Source organism: Cryptomeria japonica, chromosome 3 (genome assembly GCF_030272615.1).
Source record: "Cryptomeria japonica chromosome 3, Sugi_1.0, whole genome shotgun sequence".
NCBI lineage: Eukaryota > Viridiplantae > Streptophyta > Pinopsida > Cupressales > Cupressaceae > Cryptomeria > Cryptomeria japonica.
The window spans coordinates 274,634,079-274,641,149 of record NC_081407.1 but is presented as its reverse complement, the minus strand read 5'-3'; positions in this window follow the sequence as shown (position 1 = coordinate 274,641,149).

The following is a 7,071-nucleotide window of genomic DNA, read 5'->3' as shown; positions in this document are numbered from 1 at the left end:
ATGTCTAGGCCCCAAAATAGGGTAGGACAGGGGTGTGGCACCCCTATCCCCACTCCTTAGGGTGGCCCTAAGATGGGTCTTCCCAATCCCCTATGCATAATTGGACCTTTGGGGTTTGCACTCCTCTTTATCGGCCTTCGGTGAATGAAAATTAATCCTCTATGCATGTATAAAAGGGAGTTGGTTTTCTCATTTTCAAGGGAGGAAAAGAGGAAAAATATACATGAGATACATTATAGGCAAAGTTCAAGCTAGGCAACCTCCATTGTCATTATCAAGCATTCAAGTCTTCTTCATTCATCCATTGGAGCAATATTACAACATTCATTTGCAAGCATGTGTGTGTGTCAGGGTTTTGTCATGTTACATGTCATTTCATGCAACACTTGTGATTATATTCAAGAAGCAAAGCAATCATCATCGACAAATTACAGATCTACAAGGTATACAATTCCATTATTTACATTTCAGCATTTGCAATTACTTTCTTTCAAGGTTGATTCCTCAATCGGGGTTTGACTAAGGAAATCCCCTATCCACAACCCTTCTCCCCTTATTTTATGCATGTGGGTTGCAGGTGAGCAACTGTATTTTCAAATTTGGACTCCACTTACAGAGCCAGAAAACCCCTTTTCGTTTTGCGGATTTTTCGGAGGACCATGTACACTTTCGCCATGGTCCTAATGACTTTTCTCCAAATTTGCAGGGTAGATTCTTATCAATCTAATTAGCTCATATCCGAAGTTACAACGTGATCCCGAATCGGTAGCTCTCATTTCACTCATTTTCTCTCTTTGTTCCACATAGTCAACAAGTCAACTTTCCTATTTACAAAAGAGGGCAAAACACACTTCAACCCTTGCAATCCACTTGGAATTCACATCCTTGCCTCCCTTGGATTTGGATCTAGTGGATTCAAGCCCCTCTTTCGAATGTAAAGTTTCCCCCAAGTGAAAATCATCCTAGTGACTTCCTTTCTCTCTCCTAAGTGGGGAGTCACTAGGGTTCAATTTCCCACTTTACACATAGATACTCATACCGTCTTGTTGTCATTTCTCCATTTACATGCACAAGTACAACAAATTTTGATTTAAGGTTTTTCCCTTTTTTCTCAAAATAAATAAAAATATAGTTTTTGTAAGTTACCTTTTCCAAAAAATCCCCAAAAAGGGGCACAGAAAAAAAAAATTAAAAAAAATAAAAAATAAAGAAAAAAATAAATTGATTTTCAAAAAACCCTACATTGTCTTTTTTGGGAAAAACAAAAAAGAGAACAATTTTTTTTGGTTTAAAAAAAATTAATAAAAAAATGATTATAAATGCCTAAGGGGTTGCACAAGCATGTACCTTACTGCATGCACGCAAGCTCGTACCCATTCCAAGTGCCCGTGAATGCATTGTATGGAGAGCCCCATTTAAAGTGCTTTGAATAGGGAATGTTCCCTATTTTCATAACATCTTTTAGCACCACCCTCTAGGAAGAATATTCTCTACTCCTAAGCATATTCCAACACTTTTTTAGGAGCAAAGCATATTATACTAATTTGTTGACTTTTTCCAGTGCTGAAAATATTTTGGGAATGTTCTAGTAATAATGTCAACATGTACTTTCCCCAAGTGGCCCCTAGTTCGCTTATTCATGTTTCAAAAGGGGGGCCTTTTTTTGTTTTGACCGTAACTTTTGCATATGGTGTCAAAATTGGGCAAATGGGATATTGTTGGAAAGTTGGTTTTGAACACTTTCTAGGGGTAGAGGTTTCATCTTCATATTTTGATCTTGGTTCCTATTATTATTAATAAATGTCAAAAAAATTATTTCTACTTTCAAACTCGTATCTTTTCATCACCATCTCCAATTTTTTGTGAACTTGCAGCATTGGAAAGAAGATTCAGAGCACTTCAAATATGTTTGTGCAATTTTTACAAAATCTACCCCAAGTACATTGAATTCATTTTTTTTATGTTTTCACACACTAATCAATTACTTGGATGTTTTGGCACCTAGAAAAAAATTATTTGTGGGAGAGGACTTTATTTGATTTTATTTACTTGCACTTAGGTTTTTGGGGTCTAATTATTCAATTTGAGGAGGTATCATAATTTTTCTTGTTTTTCCTTTTGTTATCGGCCTTATAAAGGGTAATTACAAGTCTTGGCAAAGGGCATCCTGACACATCTCGTGTGGCTTGAATTTTTTTCTCATCTATACAAACTCATCCCTAAACCAACCATAGAGAGGAGGAAGCATGCTTGGAGAATCTTTATTGACCATGTCGTAGAATTTCTTTTGTCTAGTGTTGATGATGACAATATATGTGCTTTATTAGGCATTGATTGTCCCCACATACTTTGGACTCATCTTTGAGAGATCTATGGATACCTTCATATCTCTTCATTTAAAGAGGATATTGTAGTAGATTGTCTCATTACCCTTGCACACGTAGGTTGTATACCCCATGATCATGATACTTTCAAGATGCTTAAGTTGATCACATGTCTTGCATAATCTAGTAGATCAAAGGCTTATCTCTTATCTCTCAATCCTTATGCTGAGACCTCATCTACATATTATATTGTTCTTGATTAGCTTGGCATTGCAACATGCATAGACCCCATTGATTCAATATAGTACAACCTTCATTTTCTAGACATGACTTCTTGGGATTTGTATCTTGCAGGCATATCATTCTTTATTTGTGGATTCTTGAATCGTAAATCTGGAGGATTATCTTGAGGACATTTATCTCCTTTTTATTGATAGTCTCATAGTGTTTTTAACTCATCTTAATTTCCCACGGACCTTGTTCTACGTTATTTTTCACAAAAGTCCTAGATTGTCACCTTCTACATTGATTGGGCATGTATCTGATTGGTTTGTGACATCATCATCCTTCGTGGATATAATGACATCTGAGCAATTTCCAAAGGCACACACTATGTGGATTTTGATTCATGATTCTTCTAATTTACATAAACGGCTTCTCCAATCTCCAATGCATTTATTTATTCCTAAGGGGAGATATGGTGTTTGTGATCAGTGGATTGTGTTATAACAAGGTATAAAAGATGTAGATTTGATTTCCAAATTTACGAGGTTTAGACTAGAGGCCACAAGCAAAATTTTCATCCTAAACAATTTATATCTTGAAAAGAAGATGCTACAAACTTTTTTATTAATGGTCACTATTGTAATTATGAATTTAGAGCAGTAAAAGAAATCAAAATAATATTAAACACGTTACTCTAAAATAAATGCAAACTTTAGATCGAATGTGATGCACCTTTTTTTAAAAGGGTTTTCTCATTCTTTACAATGGATTGTGGATGCTCAAATTCCATGCAAGATTTTGGTAGAATGTACCTATGAGTGATTTAATGCTTGATTTGGATGATAACCATTAATTTCACTATGATAAGATAAAGAATATAGAACGGATTTATAAATTTCAATGAGTGGTTGAGATTAATTCACTTGAATGACAACTTGAGTTTTATGTGTGCTTTTCCTTTTGGATTTAAAATCTATTTATTTCATTCTAAAATGCTTTGATTATCTTTTGATTTATTCAAATTATTCTTTGTTCCCTTCTTGTCTTTTTTTAACTTACCTTGGCTCAATCAAAGGTGTAGATAGGTTTTATGTTAGAATTTTTGTTCATACATTGTTTTCTATTGTATTGATTTATATTTTGGTGAAAACATAATGAATATATATTGGACATATGTTATCATTGGTGGCAAAGGAATGTTGTCACTAAGGAAGATGATTAGACATGTGTTGTCATTTAAGTAGAGACATTCTTCTTACTTTTTTCTGGCATCTGGAAGGTTGAAGAAAGTATATTATTGTCATGTCATATCAGAGCATTTTGGGTTGTGGTTGTTGGCAGTGGGCCAGCATCCCTCGTGGGGATTCACGACATGGTTTAACAACCTCCTGTGGATTCTATAAGTCTAATGGTTGTATCAGGCATTAACATGTCATTCTTTTGGTGCAATGACAACCCTAGCTTGTAACAAGTGGTATCAGAGCTTGATCACAGGTTCGAATCACACAGGAAACGATGAGTGACACTAGGAGGGAGATTTTGGTAGTGGGCCAGCATCCCTCGCGAGGATTCATGATATGGTTTAACAACCTCCTATGGATTCTATAAGTCTAGTGGTTGTATTGGGCATTGATAGGTCGATCTTTTGGTGCAACCGCAACCCTAGCTTGTAATAGTGGTAGTATAGTTAATATCTATGATGGAGGAATCAATTGGGATATGTTTGTAATTTCATGTTGATGGAAGTGTTCTGGAGGTTTTTTCTAAAGTGTTTAAAGTTACCCAGATAGTGAGCCTGTTTTGGTAACTAGTGATGATTTTCATTACTTCATATTTGGGAGTTATGTCTTGCAGTTTGAAACAAGAGTATGTCTACACACATTTCACTATTGCCTAGAGTTTTTGGAGCTCGTGTGTAGTGTTTTTTTTGTAATCTAGTGGAACTAATGTTTCAACTTTGAGTTGTTGCTTAGATCACTATATTGGAGAATGGTGTCTCCAGTAGGTTGGTGCCTAAAAATACAAAAGGATATCAGTGTCTCTGGTAGGTTGGTGCATACTTCGTGATTGCAAGTGATTCATTACTTTGTGATGGTAGATTTGGGTAGTAGATCATGTTACCTATTTTTCACTTCTAGCTGAAAAATAGGTTAAGCTATGCTTGTTTTTACAAAATGAAAACAAAGTACATATTAGCAGGCTTCATTGATAATAGATCCAAGCAACTATTATCATTGTGGTTTTTCTCATCTTGTGTTTCCACCTATATCTGGTGTTCATTGTGTGAATACGTGTTTTCTTATGTTGATTAATAGCTCCATCATTAAGAAAATTAAAATTTGTTAAATTAAGGACTTGTGATCTATATTAGGAGAAGTTGTTAATGGTAATTAATCTTTAATTTGAGTTGGAATTGGATACATTGATTCACCCCCCTCTCAATATATTGTGTGCCCTTCAATTGGTATTAGAGTTGAGGTTCCTTAGATAAATATTAACAACTTGAGTTTAATCCAAAATAGCACACTAAGTTGCTTAGAAAGGTCTATCATCAAACTATGCTCCACTTTTTGATGGATCTAATTATTTTGTCTAGAGTAAGAGAAATAAAATCCTACTTGATGGCTTTAGGTTTTGAGTTTTGGCAATTTGTTTTGGATGGATATGTATTTCCTCATAGTCCTCCAAGGGATCAAGCTAGTAAGAAAGCTTGTGAGAAGAATGATAAGGCTATGAAAGCTATTATATTCAATTTAACTATCTCTGAGTGTGTGAAAGCCATGCATTGTAAAACAACTAAGGATGTATGGACCAAATTGCATACATTGTATGAAGGGGATGAGATGGTCAAGGAAGCAAAGCTTTAGACTTGTAGAGCTCATTTTGGAAGTCTAAAGTTGAAGGGAGATGAAAATATTGTTGAATTTTTGCTCTAGGTTGATCAAATAGTTTGCTCTATTAGAGGTCTTGGTGAACAACTAAAGGAACTGATAATTGTAAAGAATATTCTAAGGTTTCTACTACCAATATTTTATCCAAAGGTAGATACAATTGAAGAATCTAAAGATTTAAATGAATTGACTATAGATGAGTTGCATGGTTCCCTGACGGTTTATGAGATGAGTTTTAATAATGACATATTCTTAAGGAAGTAGACTGCTTTCAAGGTGTCTAAGAATGAATATGACTTGGATTATGATGATGAATCAAAACCCACATAAGAAAACTTTGTTAGAAGATTGTAGAGAGGTTGTGGTAAGTACAAAGGTAAATTGTCTTTCAAATGTTTCAGTTGTGGTGACATAAGATATTTTATGACTAATTGTCCCTATAAAGATTCTAGAAAAGAAGATCAAGATGACGAGAATAAGTCCTTTGATAAGAATATTTTTTTTAGCAAGAATCAAAAGAGTTTCTTTGTAAAGAAAGACAATGGGTCATCTCATGAAGATGAACATCAAGGGTCTTTCTATAATGACGGTGAAAGAGATCTACTAGCATTACCAGAAGAAAGTTAGGAGATGGTTTTAATGACGATGATGAAGAAGAATTTGATCTTATGGAAGAATTGATTTGTATTGGCAAAGAGAAAAAAAGATTAAAGAAAAGGATAGTTGAAGAAGTGAAAGTTTTACTCCAAAACTTGAAAAGGTGGAAGGATATTCATTGAATTGAAAGTTGAAATAGAAGAAGAAAAAAAGGATTGAAGAAGTATTGATAAAAAAGTTACTAAACAAAGATAAGGACTGTGAGAAACTAGTGGTAAAATTTGTTGCATTAAAAAAGATCTCGACAAAGCAAACAATCGGTTGAAGATGAAATTTTAAAAGAGTACAAAGATGTTTGATCAAAATATTGGAAGTTAGAGGTCACCACATATCAAAATTGGCATTGCTTTTATTGAATAGCATAGGGGGGAAAAGTGTAGAACAATCTATGAGGTTGGAAGCGGTAAATGTACAAAAGAAAAGGGATCTAGAAGTTCAAAATCGGAATAAGTTGTGACAACTGAAGAGAGAAGAAATATGCATGGTGGTTTCACTCAAGTCTAAAGGCAGAATAGGGGATCTGGAAGGCAAGCACCAAGAGGACAATGATTAAATACTAGGTTCAATCACTTTTTCTTTCTATTTTTTATTTTAATTGTAATAATTTTGGTCACAAGGTTGTGGATTGTAGGAAAGGATCAATTAGAAGGAATAATTTTGTTAGTAGAAATGTGTTTTCACCATTATTTTATTTTAATATCATTTGTCATAAGTTCGACAATTATGGGACCATGTTGCAAGAAATTGTAGAAGTAGTTTTGTTAGTTCTCACATGCTGAAAATCAAAGGAAACAACTATGCTAGTTAGAACAGTGACTCCTTAAAGGTCTAGAAAAAGAAATTAAGGGATTAGAAGACTGATATGTCTCTGGTGGCTCAGAATGCACTTTATGCCCAAAATGAAAATAATTTGTGGATCATTGATATAAAATACTCAATTCATATGACCATAGGTAAGAATAAGTTCATGAATT